Source organism: Lissotriton vulgaris, chromosome 4_1 (assembly GCF_964263255.1).
Source record: "Lissotriton vulgaris chromosome 4_1, aLisVul1.2, whole genome shotgun sequence".
NCBI classification, from domain to species: Eukaryota; Metazoa; Chordata; class Amphibia; order Caudata; family Salamandridae; genus Lissotriton; species Lissotriton vulgaris.
This window is the reverse complement of record NC_141691.1, coordinates 1,160,615,125-1,160,636,427: the sequence shown is the minus strand read 5'-3', so window position 1 is coordinate 1,160,636,427 and position 21,303 is coordinate 1,160,615,125. Positions and strand designations below refer to the sequence as shown.

The window sequence follows — 21,303 nt, the reverse complement described above, 5'->3', positions numbered from 1 at the left end:
CATGCCATTTGCAAACAAGCTTTTGCAATGCAACAGGACTCGCATGTACGCAAGACCTATTGCATTGCAAACAGGAGTGCAGGCAGGCGGGGGCCAGGGGGATGACAAGGGAAGGATAGTGAGAGTGCAGGGGGGGTTAGGCGAGAAGGCACACACAACGGGAATGCAGGAGGGGGGAGAAGGCACGGGCAGTAAGAGAAACTCATTAAAGAAAATAGTGCTCACAATCTAAATAACACATGACGTGCAACACTCGAATTAAAAGGGCCAGTAGCTATGAGAGGATACAAATGACGACATGGCCATCATAAGGAGGGACTAACAAGCCTATAAACCAAACAAGCCTATAAACCAATCGGAAGACAGCTGTTAGGAAGGACAAAGACACAAGCCAATGAAAAATCTGGGCGGGGAGTGGGCGGGGCTTCCCTCACATACTGAACTACCCCAAATCTTCCCTAGAGCAGCGCTTGCGTGCTGACTCTAGGTTCGACCTAATAAAAGGTAAGGATACATGTATACTTTCACTCATTTAATACTACAAAATGAAGGTTTAAAAAATGCCACAACCACAAAACCTTGCAACTAATTTGAGAAAACACTGTTTTGTGTCTTATAGATTCCATTTTAGAATCACAAGGCCTAGTAACTGAGATTCTACGTCGCTGATCGAATTCAACCCCATGTGCACTGGTTATGCCGGGAACTGCTGCCCGACATAACACAGCGCCTTGTCAGGCAGAATAACTGTGTGTAATATACTATTGATCCCCATTAATGGAGAAGCTATGTCTATCAGGAACCTCTCAAGGTTTCACCTCTTTTGAATCATGGTGTCCTCCACCCAAACTTAACAATGATAATAAACAGCACAATTCATACTTAGGATCTTCATATACACCTTTTATGTCCATATCTGCTTTGTGAGAGAAAAACAAAGGTGGTGTGTTCCCATACAAATGGTGGATTCAACACTATAAAAATACTGATTAACAAAAACAATTAGTTTAACTTGTATTCTTCCTGTTTTCATATATTGATGTATTCTCCATGGGTTTGCCCAGTTAATGGGAGAAAATTCCCCATTACAAGTTTACAAATCACAACAACAGTAATAGGATGCAAAACTGCAATCCACAGGTTTTGCAAATGCACAAAAAAAGTTTTGTCCATCAGTCTATTGGTGAAGCCTCACTGAAATGTTATAAGACACCTGAAACCTTTAATTTCTGGTTGTTGATTTGTTGAATGGTTTCTCTGAAGCAGCCAACAGAAACAATGCCAAATGACGCTTTTATGAGGGATAGCTTGTACCATTATCTGATGATGGTGTGCGCTGTCTCAATCTACAGCGCAATGTTTTTGGGTAAGGGTCCGGTGTTGCTTTCTTAAATAGCGGGATCACTCTTGCATTTTTAAAATCTTAGTTACTACCCCTGATGTCAATACATCATCCCAGTAATATAAAAAAATCTCCTTATGCTGTTTGGCGGATTACTCATTTGTCCCTATTCTTTGCAATCAGTGCCTTGCAATCAATAGCTCTTTTTTGGTAAACTGATAGCACACATTTACCTTTCGCTTCATTTTGTTCTTCTGCCTCGTTTCTAAAACCAACAGAGAGCAGGACTTTATTTGTGAATACATTTTAGCTATCTTTTCTTCAAAAAAGGTAGCAAATTGGTTGCATTTATCCTTTGAGCCATCAGATTTACATAGAGTGGGTGGCTCCTTTAATTTATTAACCACATACAAAAATGCTTTCGATACATTGGAAGCTTTCAAAATAAAATTGGGATAATATTCTACTTTGGCTAATTTAACAGCTTTTATATAAACATTAATTGCTGCACCATATTCCCGCTTTGTTGCGGGCAAATATTCATTCCACCAACATTGTTCTAGGTCGTTTGTTCCCGCAACTGTATTGAAATCCATATATTATGACAGAATGTAGGTTTTTTATGTAATAGCCAACATGGCAAAATGACTTGCGTTAATTTATTTCTATCAACACCCAGTAAGTGTTCTGAGTTATTCTCCTTCCCCTCAGAACTAGGGATATCACAAAGTGCACGTTGTCAATGGCCAAAATCTAATTTGTCCGATTCATGATTAAATCTTGTGTCGCTTCGTTTTCGCCTGACCTGGGACTGAGCTGGCACCCTCCACCCAAAGACGACCAGAAAACAATGTGACTACAGAACCAGAGAGACTGCATGAACAGTACGCAAATCACTCGGAGACAAAATAACATCTAGCATGCGACTTAATTTGTGAGTGGCTGTTCCATACTCGCTGAAGACTAATACTATGCTTCTTTGTTTAAATTATCTTCCATTTTCAGTCATTTCTGCCAATTTGGTAGTTCCCACTGTTTAATGTGAACTTGACAAGAAATCCTTCCCAAAATATTTTTCCAGATCTGCATGAAAGTCATGTGGAAAAATAAGTACATTTTACCAATGGTCCAATTCGCAAATGTGGGATCAGTGCAATTTAGACTTGCCGTATACTGAGATATGCTGTGCCAGATCAGAAAGCTGCAAGAGGCCCGGTGTTGAAGGCCCAGTGATAGGGCAAGTATAGAGATAGATTACATTCTGATTAGATCAATCAACCAGAATACGTTTATTTAAGGTACTTACAAGAATTATAGAAAGAGAAGCAAAAGCAACATGTATGAAAATGTCAAAATCCAAAAGCAAAATATTTAAAATAGAAACAATGCAAGCAGGATTTTTTGATGACAAATGCCATTTAAAAAATATTGATCAGCCTATATATAGGGAAGAGGTGCGGTGCAGTGGCTAGAGCGGCTGACTCCGGAACACAGGGGCTCACAGTTCGATCGCCAGCGGCAGGTTAGCCCAGCACCTTGTGACTCTGGGCAATAGATCGCTTAATCTTCCCGACGGTCCCCAGCACCGGGACACCTCTCCGGAGGTAGCTGTGCGCTTTACAAATTCTGGTACTTCATTTCATTTATGTTGATTCAGTGCTAAATTGGTTGATTTTCAACATTTTCTTTAGTTTAACTGCTGCCATTGTAAACCTTCCCAACAACATAACTAAATAAGGTAGAAAATAGTTAAAGAAGGTAAAAAAGCTGTGTGACACAATCTAAAATGAATCTGCCCTAAGATAAGGAAAATGAATGTCCTTAGAACCTCCAGCATACTGGTTTATCAGAGCAGAATTATCACATTTTTAAAAACCGAGGATGGTTTTTCTGAAAGTCAAATAGCCATTTGAAGGCCCTAAAAGATACATAATGGAGCCAACCCTAAATTGTATCAATGGGGATCTTTAATAATGGTTTAACAACCCACAACCAATTCAGTTCTATGTTATTTACTTTTTTTAAGGGAACGTTTACTCGTACCCAGATTTTATTGAGATCTCTTTTATCTCTCGCTGGACAGCTCCTATTAAGCAAAAAGCCCCATAACCATTAATTTCTAATATGTTAATACAATTAGGAATATCAAAAAGGGCTAGTTGCCCTACAGCTACACAGCAATTCTGTATGTATCTAAATCAGGAACTCACATGGCACCTATCAACTGATAAGTATTCCAACAGGGTTTCCAAGTTTAAAGCAGAAGTAGGATCACTCCAAAAAAATACCCACACAAGCAGCAGTTCAAATGTATTGTAATCTTCAATACATTTAACAGAGATAGATGTTCATAGAAGGATGCCCATGGCATAATGCTCATTCTCACTTCTACTCACGTAGGGGATGTGTATAGCTTCCACTCTTTATTTGCTCCATTGTTAATCTTTGTTAACCAGGTATACGCGCTTAAAGTGTTTAAACCATGACGGGTGATCAGGTTGTCCTTTAGAAAAATCTGCAGGGTGGAATATGTACAAAAGTTCTCCATTTGTAGTCCTATGAAAATTAAAGAGCTTCAGTGCTTCAGAGCAAAACAATATTTTTGGCCCTTAGACATGCTGCTGAATATTGTTGTTAAATAGAACCAAGCGACTACAGACCCTTTACATTTTAGTGTGGTCTCCCAGATACTAAAAGTAGTTTCTCTGATTGAAGCTACAGTGGCAGAATGAATTTAGCAGTATTTATTCATAAAAAATTTCATGGACAGCAGTCATTTTGATTTCTGTCTGGAAATGGCATGGAGACATCACAGCTGAGTATGAGAGTGACACTACTATAGGCCATTGATTGAGGGTGCCTGGAAGATCTTTTATTACTGAACCTATAGGTTGCCTTTTGTAAGATTGACAAAACTATCCTCCTGGTGAGACTGGGCTCAGTTATTTGCCACTTAGGGACTGTTAAAATACCTGGCATCATTCCTTGACGAGTGTGTTAAGCAGGTTCAACTTGAGTCCTTCTTGATGCAGTGGAAATATTTTGGGTATGGATCCCGGTAGAGCTAAACACTATTACTTTTGATGTTCAATATGCTGTTGAATTAAGAGATCAAGCTATGCATACAGGAGTTTCAGATATACACTAATGACAACCAGGCCAGCTAATAGTTCAGCTGAAACACATTTTGTAAGACATTGTTAATTGGAAGTGATATAGTAGATTTATACTCTTCAAATCCCAACCTTGCTCAAGAGAAGGATCTCTCTCGCAAGAAAATTTTCATTGACAGGAATCTGTGGACCAGTCCTATGCACTTTGCTTGTAGTGATGAAAGTAGTGTACTTTCACCATAACCTATCATTTGAAAAAGTCTCACATTCAGTCCAATATTGTTACCATTAGTTTAGGCAAGTAAAGAACATCTTGCCATTTTAGACACAGTGGGAAGAGATACTCACCTACAAGTTACTGTTAGGGGTGGTGAAAATTTCTGCTCCGCCAGTGGAGTTTGTGGAGCTTTGCACACTCCACATTCCGCATGAAGAGTGAAGTGACGCGGAGCAGAGTTTTTTTCCTCTGAAGGGGCTCACCACTGTTTTATTGGTGAGTGCGTGCGACAAAAAATCATGCGCTGGACCACCTGCCAGCGAGATTTTTCAATATCATTGGTAGCCGCAGGTCGTGACCGCTTGCGTTAGGCCGTGGATGCTCACATTGAGGATAGTGCTTCTTGAGTAGAAAATCTACTTGAGCAGCAGAATGAAGCAACACCCTCTTGCTCTGGGCGTAATGCTGTTTTGCGATGATTTTATATTGCAGGCAAACTCACTGCGCTAAAAATCAGTGCGAGCACAGCTACATGCCATATTCAGCTGCTCGCTGAACTCCGCGGAGTGCGGTGGAATTTTTGTGTCACTTTGTGAAGTTTCGTGGAGCAGAACACTGTGACCTCTGCCCAGGCTTACTTATTGTACAATCCAAATTTGACTATTCATACTTTCAACATGGGTCACCCACCCTGCTCTGGTGTGAGGCTGAAAAAAGCAGTGCTTTGAGTCTTGTTTTTAGTCTTGGGAAATATAAAGAAAATTGCCTGGCATAAGCTAAACTCGCCCGCCTAAAGCTTAAATAATTTCAAATAGGATCTAAGATGCTTTGTGTGGCTTAGCCTGTTCTTTCAGGCAATGGACTAAAGCCCTCAGTATTTACAAAAAGAAAAACACAACCCTGAAAGGTTTTTGAGATTGATACCTGAAGTCAGACACACCAAAGAAGGGACACGCAAACTAAAAGTAGGAAGTAGAATCCTGGCAGTGCTCGAGACAGATTTTGAATTTACCTTCCATTACACATCCAACAGAACTTTCACAGTTACAAATTGAGAAAAAACTTGAAAATGGAGCTTTTCAGATGATTCTACTATGTTTCAGCTCCTTTTGCCTTTATGTAATATCATTAAATTAATAGGCAGACTTACACCTGAAAGTAGCTTTGAAGATGCAAGGTGTGCAATATAAAATAAAGATAAACATAACATACCATGCTTCATATTTGGTCCTCTATAGAAAGCATGAACAAAAGGTTAACAGTCCTTGATCAATCAACCAAATTCTGTCCTTTGTTTGAAATAATTTAACTAAATTCCATTCTTTCAAATAATGTTGTAAAATATGTTGTTGTAATCTGGAAGAACGTACCCTGAAAAAACACAGCTAACTTGCTTTAAAAATACGCTATAGTTGGTAAATATAATGCCTTATTGATCTTTCGGTGCTTCCAACTGTCAGCGACAAAAGATTAAATGCATTTGCAATGTGAAAAGCACGAAGATTTATCTTTGCGCTATAAAACAATATAAACCTTGGCAGGGAGTTTATAATAGTATCAATAGTGACAACAACTGGGTTAGAGAAAGATTTTTCTGTTTGTGGACCAGCAAAATACAATATAGAGGCCTTGGAAAATAAATGTATATGGTATTAAAAGCTCTATTGCTTGTTTACTATTGTTATGAAGCAAATACAATTCATGAATCTTGCTCAGTCCAAGATATTTATAGGAAAGATACTATGTTCACAAGGCATTTAGTACTGCTTTGATGACAACAAATCATAGGGGACGTTTAGAGAACATTTGGTCACATCAGTGACACCTGGGAGTAAAAGGACATGCGTTTACCATCCTAAATCCCAAATCATCATCCTCAAAATGCAGATCTGTAGATTTTTTCAGCAGATTCCGTGTGTGACTGGGTACTATTTGCAAGTATGTCATTGCAATGTAGGTTTAAAGATGAGAAGTGCAGAGGTGATGAACTCCCAAAAAGCCATAGTGTAAAGGCACACACCATTAGGGTCTCAGACACCAAGAGCGTATTGTCTGCGAACAAAAGGGATGGTACCTTGACGCTTCCCAGGGTTGGTGCATCTGCCGGATCTTCTTGCAGAAAGCTAACCACTCCATTTATATAAAGAGAGAATAGAGTGGGAGCCAAAACACAACCCTGGTGAACTTCTCTACTGACCAGAATGCGATCCGTCAACTGTCCCTGTGATCCCCACCTTATCTGTGCATAAGTCCCTTCAGGCAGCCCAACTAGAAGATTAAGGATAAACAGGGGAATACCCATGTCTTCGAGTGTCAGCCATAATTTAGCCCTGGGAACTAAATCAAAGGCCGTTCTTAAGTCAATAAATACTAGGTATAAGCTAACCTTTTCGATCACCACCTCCTTCCAATAAATTAATTGGAGCCAGAATGCCTGATCAATGGTGCCCGACCTGGCTCTAAAACGAACCTGAAACTGCGATTAAATGGAGTTGTTGACTGCCCACAGCTGTTTCCTCTGCAGCAGAACTCTGCTGAAGACCTTCTGCAGGGCATCAATCAAGCTTCTGGGCCCTTGTAATTTGAGGGGTCATCTTCAGCTCCTTTTTTATAAATTGGAACCACCTCTGCTCCTTTCCAAGACCTGGGGACAGGGGCCCCATTAGCTATTGCCTTAGTCAAGAGCAAAATATAACTGGCCCAGTTTGGGATATCAAATAAAAATAACACGCCCGGTATACCATCAGGTCCAGCAGCCTTAGACGGCACTATTCTACCTCTTGCAGCCTAAATTTCACCCAAGGTAAAAAGCTTGACGTCCAAGGGGTGAATGGCAAGCTCATCGAGCTCCATCACGAGCGAGTCCTCGGAGGATGAATAGTGCTTCCGGAAATGGTCATGCCATTCTAGACCAGTAATATTATTGGGAGGCGGGGAAGCCCCTGACTTGCTGCCCCAAGTGACTAGAGATCAGAATAAATGAGCATCCTTTGCCACACTTGCTTCCTTACGTTGCTGCCAACGGAATTTGTCCTATTCTGGGTGGCCTTGTAGCGCTTACTGGTGTTTCTAATCAGTAAGGGGCTCGTGTCCTTAATGGCTAAAGCCAAGAATGCTTGCCCTCGTCTACAATCCTTAGTAGTCCATGAGTGGGCACCTCTTTGCGACCTAGTGGGCTAACGGTCAAATCTAGGAACTAAGAAATGCGCATTGATTCGGTCGAAGGTTCGGGAGTGGATCATGGTTGCATCAGCCAAACTACTTTTACTGGCAATCACAGACTGGAGATCAAGTGTGCCCTCAGCCAGGTCTTTCTGTATGCCAAAGATCTTATTCTCCTGCAGGGCCACCTTGAGCCATTTTAATTATCTATTGTTATTCGTGGGGAGGATTTACCTAGTGAGTATCATAGGTGGGTTACTCTTAGGGCAGTATGGGCCCACCCACAGAGGCATCATACTTAAGCAAAAAGGATTGTGGGCGCTCTCCATGGCTTTACTCACCCACATATCAACTAGGTCTCTCCTGAGCCTCACATCGAGCAAAATATAATCGATGCGAGATGGGCAGCTTTCTCTATTATATGTGTTGGCACCCTGTCTATCCGAGGGGGATCTGTCATTTGATGCCTTTAGGCCGATCTCAATGTTAAGGGCGTTGAGGTGGAGTGCTGTCTGTGTCCATTTCTGAACAGGGGGTACATTTAAGGCAGGAACAACCCATATAATATCGTCATCCTCAGTGCCTATCAGATCTTCTTTGCCGAGTGGTTCAAAGGAACTGTTGAAGTCACCCGCTACTATCATCCTTGAGTGGGCTTAGCATCTAGCTAAGCTTTCTTCCAGGAATGTGATAGTGGATGAGAGTGTACCTCCTTTGGTACCTCTCACATAGACATTAAACAAATCAATGTTGACAACCCCCTTAGGACCCCTAATGCATAGCCCCAAAATATCTGGGCTTGAACTTGGGTGAAAGGTGATTCGACATTCCAGAGCAATGCTTACCCAAATAATCTGTATCCCTGCCGGGCGTCCTCTCCCGATTGTCATTGCTGTTGAACAAAAACATACGTAACCTGATATGAATAGGGGAACCAAATTCCAGGTATCTTGCAAGACACAAATATAATGGCTCTTAATTAGGTCACTACAGTGGGGAAGTGACAGTTTGCTTTTTAACTCAGTCATATTCCATGATAACACCCGGTGCTGCGGGTAGGGATATACACTAGAGGACGATGCAACATTTGAGGTGAGGAGCAAGTGGCTAGTCACGAATTGGGCTGCAACCTGGGGACTAACACCTAAACAATAATCTGCACCCACCCATCCCACTAATATTGGGGATGGGGGTATTATGCTTACCTAAATCTACTGGGGGTCTGGCATCTCTCAATGACGCCTTCTGGCAATCTCCAACTGTAACGCAGCTGTCCATATGAGTAGGTGGAAAAGCGCATGTCCATATCCATAATCCCAAGCCTCCTTTTTTAGTCAACCAATGCATTAACCATTGGTTTGTACAATACAAAGAAAATGTTGAATACTTTTTTTTGTGGCATGTTGGTTACGAGATTACAATGTTGCTGTCAAGACATCTCTTGTATATTTATACTTACTTCAATGTGGCTACTTGGTGTCTGTAGTCCTTTCTTAGTGTTCCCATCTTACCAGTCCCCCATACTACCTAAGAGTGTTCTATCTGTTATGTGAAGATCCTGAGAGCCAAACATTGCTTTTAAAGTATGTTTCCAAAGATTACTAACAAAACGCACAAAATGTGTGCTATCAGCAGTTAATTAAAAATGAGTTAAACAATTTAAAATGTCAGTTAATGTTGTGCAAATAATGTTCATCTCTGCTATCATTAATAATCAAAAATCTCTTCTTCGGAGCAAATAAGATCTCAATTCAATGTTTCGTAATTGAAAAAAAATATGAACATTATAGGCAGCATTCAGACTGTGTTTGAGGAAATTACCCAAACGATTAAGATCATATTGAATGTATTCAGTTCGATTAGCTTCATCAAGAAATGAAAAATACCAATATGCTGTGTCCAGTTTGCATACCCTTCTCAGCCAAGTTCTCCAGCTAGGTTTGGATTGGTAACACACGATTTGGTTTACACGGCCTATCTGCAACTTGTGTCAAGATTTGATACATGAATAGAATATTGATTAATGAAGACAATCTGGAGTATGAATTAATATAAAAATACAAAAAGAAAAAATAATAAACTCTTCCTTTGACAGGGTCAAAGGTGATCTAGCATTGATTTACTAGTTAATATTTTTGGTACAGCCATGTCCTCGTTATATCCATGCACAGTAATGTTGAGTCAAATCATACCCTCCATTTTTTTTGTCGCATACACTAAACATCCAGTTTTGTCCTAATTCTCCTGATCTAGTAATATTTCTACTTTTCATTCAGAAAAACGGCAAATGAAAGCCATTGATCTATACTACTTTGGTTACACCCCTTTTGAGTTCCTCCTTTACACTTTATACACCTGCATGCAAAAATGTCTCTGAAAAAGCTGTCTTTCAGTCATTGTATTGTTTTTGCACTCAACGCCTTAAGTGTGACAAATATGCCCAGATATTGGGACCGTTCTCACTATCCCAAGGGATCCAAGCTATACCTCACTGATGAGACCTAAAAAGGTCAAAAACCATGTCTCCGAAGGCTAGATGAAAGGATTGAGTGCAAACACAGTTATTGTGTTTAATTCAGTTTAGATGATCAGATCAGGCTTTAGCGACGTCAGCAAAATCAGATAACCAGTACTATTTTGGATTCAACCAGAACAAAATGTCAAAGCTTTACAGCTTTTACAGAGCGCATTTAGCCTCTTTCTTAGGTATGAATTCAGGATATCAGTTTCAGACTGTCATTTGAGTGAAGGCTGAATATCCCCAAATAAATACATAATCCCCTGTAGAGAATAAAGGCCCTATTCCAAGTAGGACAGAGAGCCATGATGTGAAGGAGACTCTCCTGGCTATGGAATATCAGCACAAAGCACAAAAAGCTGGTCTGAGAGAAGATGGATTGGTGTGGGTGCTACATGGCAGATGAGGGACAAAGTATTCTAATGGAATATGTGGGAGTGGGAGACAGAGTAGCAAATAACTGAAAGGTCTGGTTAGGGCTTTAGGGAACAATATAAAGGGGTGGTTGATGAATGATGACATAGAAATTAAGGAGGAAACAGATGGGTGGAAAACATGGGTGGATGGGTAGGAATTAAGGATGATGGCAAGATATGGGAAATGGCAGTTAGGGACGATTAGCAAGGGTAAGAGGGGGTGATTAGATGTTTTGAGGGTAGCTTTGCTTGGTTAGTAAGGTGGTAGAAGTAGAATGAGGGACATGATGTGGAGAACAGACATGCTAACCAACTACAACAGGGGCTTATTGGTACAAGATTTTGGAGGACCTGCTGGGGAGTGGAGATCAAATGGATAAGAGGTTAGAGGAGGAGGTGGAGGAGGGGAGAGAGAAAGGAAGGAAATGATAGAGGGAGGAATGAGCTTAGATGTATTTTCATTGGCATTTGGTATAAGGGGGAAGTAGGAATAGAAAAGATGGTTGGATGAGCAGATAAAAGCGTAGGAAGGCAAACGTTGCTCATGGAAGTGAGATTAGGTTAGAAAGAGTGTGATGTGGGAGGGGATGAAAGTTGAAAGTTAAGTGGAAATTGTAGAGGCAATATCGCCAACAATGTGGTTATAATATAACTAATATTACTTGGAGAATAGCTGCTCCCTGTAATCTTTGACCTAAATGTATGGCTGGATTATGAAACCCATATAGCAGTTCTGCACCATAATTAAATGTGTGTGCGCTCTGTACTGCATAGATGCATTTCGCACAAAGAACAACTACATAACAGAGCATCTATTTACAAATAAAATATTACAAAACATTCTGGTTACAGCAAAGAGGCTACTTCAGTGGTCACAGATGAGTTGGATGACCTAATTATTCCAGAAATAACCTGAAGAGATGTATTTAAATATTTTCTGAAGGTAAGAAGAAACGTTTAAGTGCTTAAGTCATTCGGTAGGACGCTCCAAAAGGATATGCCACCCATGTGAATGTCTAAGTCTGTCCTTGGGAGGTTTTCAACAATGGAATTTCCAGGTAAAGTGAACTTCCACTTCTGAGTTCCCATTTTTCCTTCAGATATGGTGTGCTGGATTTTCATGTAGGCCTGCTTCTTTCAATGCAGTTGCAGGAAATTGGGTTATTGGTTGAGGGGGGTGGAACACTACTGTTAGAAATTGGGTTACTGGGAAACTGGGGTGTGAACCCTAGTCAAGCAGCAACCACAATCCTTGTCAGGGTAAGGCACAAGCAAACACTCAATTAATCTGTGCTGTAACCTCTGGTAGCTTGGCACGGAGTAGTCAAGCTTAAATTAAAGGCACTCCATAAATTATTTGTGCAGCACTCCAAACAGTAAAAAGTAGAAACTGCACACAAAATGACCCCTCAATCTATTAGTCAAATACAGCAGAATGTATTAAATGAAACAAGACCAAAATAACAAAAATCCAATCAGTAGAACCAGAGTTATGAATTTTTAAAGAAGTAATTCTAAAATAGCTCCTAAAAGTAGATCGCGCCAACCGTGGCTATCGAGTTGCACTGGACCTGGTCAAAGTCAAATGTTCAGGCCTACAGCAATGAAGCGCAGGTCAGATACAGACCCAGGTTAGGCCCGCTAAAGTTTTACCTTCTCAAGTTTGTGGTGTTCGCGTTCCATGGTGCCACGAGTAGCCTGGACAGCATCATGGGATGCTGTTGGCAAAGCACAACGAGCCAGCTAGTGTTGCTGAGGGGTGTTGCTGAAGCTTTGGAATGGCCTTCTAAAGGTATGCTTTTGACGTGCACATATGCCCTGCCTTCCTGTCCATGTCTCTAGACTAACTACAGGGGGTATGCAGCCCTTTGTGAAGAGACAGGACACAGCCTATTCAAGTGTAACTGGGGCTTGGGCCAGCGCTTCCCAACCATTCTGCCAGTGATGGCCCATCCAGTCACACCTGAGCTCCCCATTATGTGTGGCTATCTAGGAAGAATACACAAATTCCAACTGTTAGCTACACCCATTTATGTGACCCAGAGACAGGATGCAGGCATCAAATGGCTAAGGCAAAAAAAGGCAATTTCTAATTAAAAATCGGACTTCACCATATGTTAGGGTTTTAAACTGTGATTCTAGGGACACCAAACATGAACTGGTCATCTGTCCTCATTTGTAAATTATACTTATACAATGTAATAAAGTAAATCAAATGTTATCCCATGGGAGACATAGGCCTTGCAGTAGTGAAAAATGAATGAACTACCAGGACATGGAACATTTAAAGGTACATTTTTTACTTTTTAAATACATTGAACCCTTCCCTCTGAGCAGGGTAGACCCTAGGGGTGACTTATATGTATTTAAAAAGAAGATTTGGGTTGGCAAAAGGTTTAGTTTGCCATGTTGAAATTGCAGTTTGAAAACTGCACAAACAGGCTGCTAGGGCAGGCCTGAGGCATGTTTAAAGGGCTACTTCAGTGGGTGGCACAATCAGTGTTGCAGACCCAATTGTAGCATTTAATCCACAAGCCCTGGGCATATGTAGTGCCACTTTACTAGGGACTCATAAGTAAATTAAATATGCCAATTTGGTATAAGCCAATCTAACATGTTTTTAAAGAGAAAGTACAAGCACTTTAGCACTGTCTAGCAGTGGTAAAGATCACAGAGCCGAAGGGTCAACAAAACCAAAAACTAATTCAGCAAAAAGTGGAGGGTAAAGGCAAAACATTTGGGGATGACCATGCAGAAAGCACAAAGTCCAACGCGACCCCCCTACAGCCAAAATACAGGGTAGACTGATAAATACCCTGAAGGGCTTTCCTGCGTAGGTGTTATAACATGGACAAAGGCCTTGATATGTAGGAGTTTTTGTCAGTTCTGTGCCTCTTAGAACTCAGTTGGATACCTCTGTCTATACTCTTGGGAATCACTGAACTACCCATGGGGGTTCCTTCTCTTCATGTGGGGATCACATCTGTGAATCACATAACCTTTCATTGCTCGCAGATGCGTCCAGTAGGAGGACAGTACCACCAAAGCCCACAAAGTGATGCCGCCTATTCCACCCATGGATCAGACTTCTGTCCCCCAACCAAAGGAAATATCTGCCCATAAAGACAGAGGCCACTGACAGCTGTAAGTGTCAAGATTCAGTCCCAAGGCTGTCCCGGGATCTCTGACCTCTGAGGTTTCTCAGAGTGGATGTCAGTATCCCTGTGTGTTTTGCACCCTCCTTCCACTCTACCTCCCACCAGTTTAGGGGTGTTATCCTGAAACTGACACTCAGCACAGGGTCTGTATTCTGAGGCTTAATAGGTGCCTTCCAGGCCAAGGCTTCCAGGGGGAAATGCCACCCACCTCATGGGTGACACACTGTTGGTGTCATGCAAAGGTCTGCCTGGTGCAGGTCTCCAGCCCTCTGTCTCTGTGACAGTGCAGGGAGTCCCCCAGGTCCGAAGTGGCCCTACCAGGATCAGTCTTAGAGAGCTCTGTTTTCAGAGCTGGCAATCCTTAATCCACTGGTCCTCCCACTGTGGACTGTCTACCTCCTGCTCCTTTATCTGTGCCTTTGTACTCTCCACTGTGGAGTGTTACCTGCAGAAAAAGGAAGTGATAGGGTGCTTTGAGCGACCGCCACACTTATCTCCTGTGATACTGTGGATCTCAACCAGTGGATGGACTCTTGGTACATAGCAGGTCCCCCTGCTTGTGTCCCCAGTGGCAGCAACCGAAACGGTGGGGTGGGTAATAGGATACATACGTCCCGCAAACCAAAACTGCCCCTCATACCTTTAGAAGGAGCATGGGAACCCTTTCATCCCATACTCATGGTGTACCTCCCCTCACTCTGCCTGAGGGTACCTGAGCCACTCTCCTTAGGAGCACTTCCCAGTACATTCCCACACACTCTGGTGCTAACCCAGAGGACTGCCTCTTGTGCAAGCTCCCTGGGGTCAATAAACCTGCAGTCAACGAGGAATTGGCATAACTCTGGAAAACAGTGACTGAACATGTTGTCCTTAGCAAACAGGTCTTAGAGCCCTTTGTAATTATTCACCTTTCTGCCCTTCACCCAACTGTCCAGTGCCTTGCTAAAGAAATCTACAAAATCCAACCAGGACTTCTGTGGTAGCTTCTAGCTTTCCTGAACTTCTGCCTTTACTTTTCTGTGGTAACACCATATTTTTTGACAAGGGCTTCCTTCATGGGTGGATACCTCATCATGTCCCCATTCTTTAGGGCCAGTAGGGTGTCCCTTCCTTTGCTAGGGATAGGCTTCCACAGACTAGCCTCCAATTCCTCCTCAGGAATTCGGTACATCTGTAAAGCGACCTCAGAACCTTCAAACCATTTGTCAAAGTGATCCCCAAAACAAAGTCGGATAACAAACCTTTAGGGATGTGGACCCTCTTGTCTCCAGAGTGCACTGTAGGTATGCTGCCACCATTATTGCAGGACTCCACCTTCTTTGCTCTGATGTTCAGCTGTCTGAAACTTAGCTCATGGGCGATTCTCCTTTCCTCCGTGGCTAGTCTACACTCTTCCACGGCTCTAGCTTCAGCCTTCTCCTTTGCCAATGCACTGCCAGCCACATCCTTCTCTTTTGCTGCCTCTATAGCTACTTTCTTTTCCTCCATCCTGAGTCTGGCCATCTACATTCTGAACTCTCTCCCCTCCCTTCTCTCTGCCAGCTCCTCTGGTGACAAGCTGTGAGAAGAGATGCTGCTCCCTGCTATAGCATAGAGCTTCAAAGTAGAAGTCAAATCATATCCTTCAAAAGGCTGCTGCCACTCAGGCCTGAGAACCAAACCTTCTCCTTGCTTTTCCATCTGATCATCTCCTTCAGTTGCTGCAACAAGGGATGATGAACTTCCGCCAAGGCCCTAAGTGCCTTTTGCAGTTCCACCTTCCTAGTGGTGCTCTTGGCTGGAAGTCCTCTCTCCTTAGAAAATTCCTTGAGCTCGGCATTATTACATATTATAAGTGTAATTTCCAAATGGGAAGAGATAAGCAGTTAATTTTTGGTATCTCCGAAATCAAAAGTTAAAATCCTAACTGATGGTAAAGTTGAATTTTAAATTGCAATTCTTAAAACATCACTTTTTGAAAGTGTGCATTTTCGTGCCTTTGCAATTTGGTGCCTGCAGCCGGTCTCTGGGTCATAATTGCATATGTTACAGTTTTCAGTTGTATGACAAAGAGTATTTGTTTGACATTTTTCAAGAAGAGGAGGTGATTTCTGCCGGCTTTCACTATGTTGAATAAGGATGGGCATGTTGAAGGTGGGGAGACAAGAGTAAAGCACAGAGATATCTGTGTGGTAACCAGATGTGGAAGCAATTCACAGGATTCACTCGGCTGAGGTTGGCTAGAAGCACTCAGCCTCCATATGGTGAGCTAATGTGGATACCACAGAGGACTAGCATACAGACAGGGAGGGAATTCATTAGTGGTACTCAGCTGAAAAGAGGGCAGTTAAAGATAACAATAATAAAACAGATATGGAGAACAGAGTTGCAGCAGTAGGTCATAGTCCCAGAATTCGAAGTAAAATACTTCATAAGCAGTACCAGGAAGCTTTTTAAGATGTTAACAGGCAACCTCTCAATATAGAATAGAGAAGTTCACAAGTGAAAGAAACAATTCCCAACCAATCTATGTAGCTTGCAGAAAGTGCTAGGGCAAAGAGTGAAATCAATGCATGGGCAGCACCCACATGCAAGTAGGAAGTTTGTTATCACTTTTTCTTCTTACAAACAAACACCTGTACCGGGTGTACAGTTTACAATATATGTATTAACTCACATGAGTGTTTAGTTCACAAACAACACCCAGATGCAGAGTTCAAACAATTCATAGACAGTACACAGCTGTAAAGAAATTCACAAGTGGAACTAGGGCTTGACAAGCAGGGTATATAGTTCACAAGGAACAGTCATATTTTGCCTTTAGTATGGTACAGTTACAGTTATAAACTGTTGAGAGGTTAGTAGATATATATTATAAAGGTATATTTGTAGAAAAAGGTAGGGCTAGGACCTTTCTCAAGATTTGCCCGGCGCTAACCGCCCTTGTACCATTCAAATTACCAAGCAATGAGGCAGGCGCCAGAGACCAGAAGGCAGGAAACAGAAGTTTATTCCGACGGAGCAGAACACATCAGATCGGACAACAAGGTATCGTCTCGAGGTGCTCTAACAGCCTCTCGGAGGCCTGGCCTCTTATACACTGGTTTATGGCATTTGACCTTTCTTTATTACAATCAGAACATTGTGAACAACAAGGAAAGACACATCCCCGTAATCCTCGTGTCAATCCCACCCCCATATACCTTCACAATAGAGGTCCTCAACCTGCTGATAAGAGGAGGGGGGGTCATCATGCAGCTGAGTGTTTCGCCAGGTCTTAGGATGTGTGCGCCTGATCATATCCCAGGGGGTGGGGAGGCCCTGATCAACAGTGTGTCCTTTGAAGAGGGGCGATTCCATACAATAAGGGGCAGTAAATGATATCTCCCGGCTTAGGTAATGGCCTCGGACCTGTGTGGACAGCTGGACACGGGGTGAGGGGTCATTCAAAGGAGTGGTATTCATGCCGCGTGGACAATCCAGTGCGGAGGGAAGGGTTATTGACAGAGGGGCATTCATGGGAGGAGAGGAGGTGCTGGTCAGGCGCTGGCGTGACTCCCAGGGACAGGGCCATGAGGAAGGGTCATGCTCATGAGAGGGAGGGAGGGGGAGCCAGGGTGCGCGGAGGATGCTTGCTGGGTCAGAGGGGCGCGCTGGCAACCGATCGTGGACAGGGAGACCGTGATACCTAAAGTGGTTGTCGTGCACGTTGTACATAGGTGACAAGCTGGCGCAGATGATGTTCAGTTCGTAAACTAAAATTCCACAGTCCTCCCTTTTAACATGTCTCGCCAACTTGTCAGTTCGGATTTATCCCCATAAGGCCACGTACTTCTACTTCATAGAGGGGACTCATGTGCTCATTTCGGAAGTCCAAAGTCTTTGGACACATACAGTTAGAAACAAGGCCGCACAAAGATGGCAGACATTGGATACCTAAGCAACACCCACATAATATCACAACAGGTATCAGCACGAAGGAAAACAACCTCCAACCCCAGTTCTTCAAAGTGTCCCAAAACCAGCTCCCAAGCGACCATCCTTCCTGCTCTTGGTGAACCTCCAAGGAAAGTCTGTGGAGGTGTTCAATGGCTTTGTAGACTGAAGGCGAGTTGTCAGGCACGTATGTGCAGCAGCTGGATCCGATGATGCGGCATGCTCCTCCTCGGTCGGCTAGGACCACGTCTAAGACAAGGCGGTTTTGAAGGGTCACAAGGCGGACCGCCTGAAGCTCAGCCGTGTTGTTGGCGAGGATGCCAGCCGTGATGTTGATCGTTGTTTCCACTGCCTGGGTCAGGTGTCGGATAGCGCGGCTGTTTGCCATTGGGCCCCACAGGGGAACTAGTCCTTTTGCTGCATCTAGGAACTGTGCTCCGGTGGAGTCGGTTTGTCCAATGTCATCTGCACGCCTCTGCCGGTGATGGTTGGCAGGGGCTACATATGTGGGTGGAAGAACGAAGGCAATGTAACAGGCGCCCTTCCAACCTCTCGGGAGCCAGGTGTAAGCTTTGGTGCCACACACAAAGTACATATTCGGAGAAGCAACAAAGGAAGGGGGGTCAACTGAGTCCAATGTTCTGGTGATTCGGCAGGCACTGTGACCCACCAGCTGCGTTCCATGGCCTTCGAGACACACAAGACCTGTGACATTGATAACAGACAGGGCCACAGTCAGAGTAGCGGTAGTTTGTTTTTGCAGATGAGAGAAGGTGGTCCTGGCTGGATTGTGGAGCACCTGTACTTCGACTCGTTCTTTGGCTGGAATGTCTTTAAGGAAGGTGGCGCCCGTTAGCGCAGGACACAGGGCAGCAGAAGTCTTTCCGGTTTTGTTCAGCCAGAAACCAGAGTAGAAGTGTGACACCGTCTGGCTGGAGGTGGCGTTGTCCTTGTGGCTCTCTTGCATGAGGATCAACCAGGCGAGGCAGGAGCCGTGAACTGAGAAAGGAGAAGGGATGAAGGGGATGGAGTGTCCAGTGGCATGCAGGAGCAACCCGCAGATCCAGCAGTTCGTAGCATTTGCGGCAAGGTTGTGTTGGTGCAACAGTTGCACGAAGGAATTGTTCCAGAATTCTCTGCTCCTCTCTCGGAGCTGAGGTGACAGAGAGATTAGGTGATGCTCTTTCAGGGGTGTTGGCTGTGCAGTAGGGAGTAATGCCTCATGAGCCGGTGTACTTTCCTCTAGAATCCAGAAGGAGGTCATGAGGAGGAGGCAGAAGAGGAAGACGATGAAGAGTGCGATTGTCTTTGATTTGTGCAAGTTGTCAGTCTTGGGATTTCTATACTGGGTATTTCCTGTTGCTTCCATCATCTTCTTATCTGGCGCTTCCATCATCTTCTTATCTGGCGCTTCCATCACCTTCAAGGGGGCTCGGTAGCGGGCAGAACCACAGACTTCGTTTAGCTTCTCTCCCGGTAACCCTTGATTGTGCTTAGGTCACCGTTCTGAGATTCAACTTAGTCCGTGGCCTACTTAGCCGAAACTCCCTCCTTTCGACGCAGGAAATACCCTTCTCTGGATGGCACAGTGGGATCAGAGAATTTTGCAAGTTCGAGTGCCTCAGTATCGGGATAACAGTCCAATATCGGTCGGTCTTTGCTCAGGAGCTCTTCTTGGGTGCTGACGTTTTCTGTCGTGGCCAGGTTCGCAGAGACCTTCCAACAATGATGCGCGTGCAGCCAGTGCTTCTTCCCCTCCACTCGAAGCGCAGTTCGGGTGGTAATCAGCACTTGCCAGGGGCCCGTCCACCGCGGTTCCAGACTCTTGGTCCGCTGGAAATTTCGTATCAACACGAAATCTCCCGGTTGGATGTCATGGCCGGGGCCCCTGGAAGCATCGGGGATGGCCTGCTGCACCTGTTGATGAATGACAGACAACGTTTTAGTTAACTTGCACAAATAATCAGATAGTAGGACGTCTGGGACGTCATGAATGGAGGTAGGTTTGGGAGCAGTCCAGAGGTTCATCGGTCGCCCAAATATGACCTCATAGGGGGTCAAATGGTGCTTGGTGGGAGTGGAGCGCATTGATAACAAGGCCAGTGGGAGGGCATCCGGCCAGTTAAGTCCAGTGGTGGCCACTATTTTTGACAATTTCAGCTTCAGTGTGGCATTATGGCGTTCCACCAGACCGGCGGATTGGGGGTGGAAGACCGCATGGAACCTTTGCTTCACCCCCAACCCCTTTAGGATTAGTTGGATAACCTCAGCTATGAAGTGGGGACCATTGTCGCTCCATAAAATTCGACAAATGCCATAGCGAGGGAAGAATTCCTTCAGTAGTACTTTGGCAGTAGTCATGGCAGTGTTGTCACGGGTTGGATAGGCCTCTACCCATTTGCTGAAGGCACATACGATGACTAGTACATACTTCAGGCTTTGGCATCTCTCTAGTTGGATGTAGTCCATCTGGAGGACCTCAAAGGGGTGATTGGGGGTCCCAAACCCTCCCCGGGGTACCACAGTTCCTTTCCCGGGGTTGTGCTGCAGACAGATGAGGCACTGCTGAACTAGGCGTCTGGCCGAGTCGGGGATTTTGTCGTTGTGCCAGACTTTGGAAATGAGTTCGATCATGGGTGCAGATCCTATGTGTGCGGGGGAATGTGCCATCGTTAGTATGGGGATCAGATATGAGTCAGGTAGCAACCACTTGTTTGCATCCATCGTTCGCCAGCAGCCCTCTTCATCCTTCAAACCCACCCTTGCCCACTTAGTCAGCTCGTGAGGGGTGCTGGCCGACTGTATGTCTCTGATCATTTCCCTTGTGTCACTCCATTTTTCTGCTTGTGACCTGGTCACATACATGCGTGTCACCGTCCTATTCTCGGCTGTGGTTCGTGCAGTGATGTCGGCCAATGCATTCCCTTGTCCAACTAAGTCTGTCACCCTTTTGTGTGCCTGACATTTGATCACCGCTAATCGTTTGGGGAGGAGAACTGCTTCAATCAGAGCGGATACTAAATCTCCGTGGAGGATTGGGGTGCCGTGGGACGTCAGGAATCCCCTCTCCCTCCACAGGAGTCCAAAATGGTGGACCACCCCGAAGGCATACTGGCTGTCTGTGTATATGTTCGCGGTGGTCCCCGTGGCAATGATGCATGCTCGTGTGAGGGCTATCAGCTCTGCTGCCTGGGCAGATCGTTGTGTGATGCGGGCTGTCTCAACTACTGTTCGGGCTGTCGTTACGGCATAGGCAGCTGAAGTGGTGCCATCTGGGAGTTTGATGCATGAGCCGTCTACCCATAGCTCTCCATCGGGGTCAGTAAAAGCAGTGTCTCGGAGGTCAACCCTACTCCTAGTTTGTTCGTCCGTGAGGGTCACACAGTCGTGGATGGGAGGAACGTCGGGGTCATTTTCAGGCAGGGGCAACAATGTGGCAGGATTCAAAGTTGTGCATCTCTT

General features: G+C 44.1%; 1 protein-coding gene across 1 annotated transcript in view; it reads right to left on the bottom strand.

Moving 5' to 3' along the window:
* The window catches only part of CDH18 (cadherin 18), a 2,230,955-nt gene that overhangs the window by 678,038 nt on the left and 1,531,614 nt on the right, over window positions 1-21,303 (bottom strand). The window lies entirely within an intron of this gene.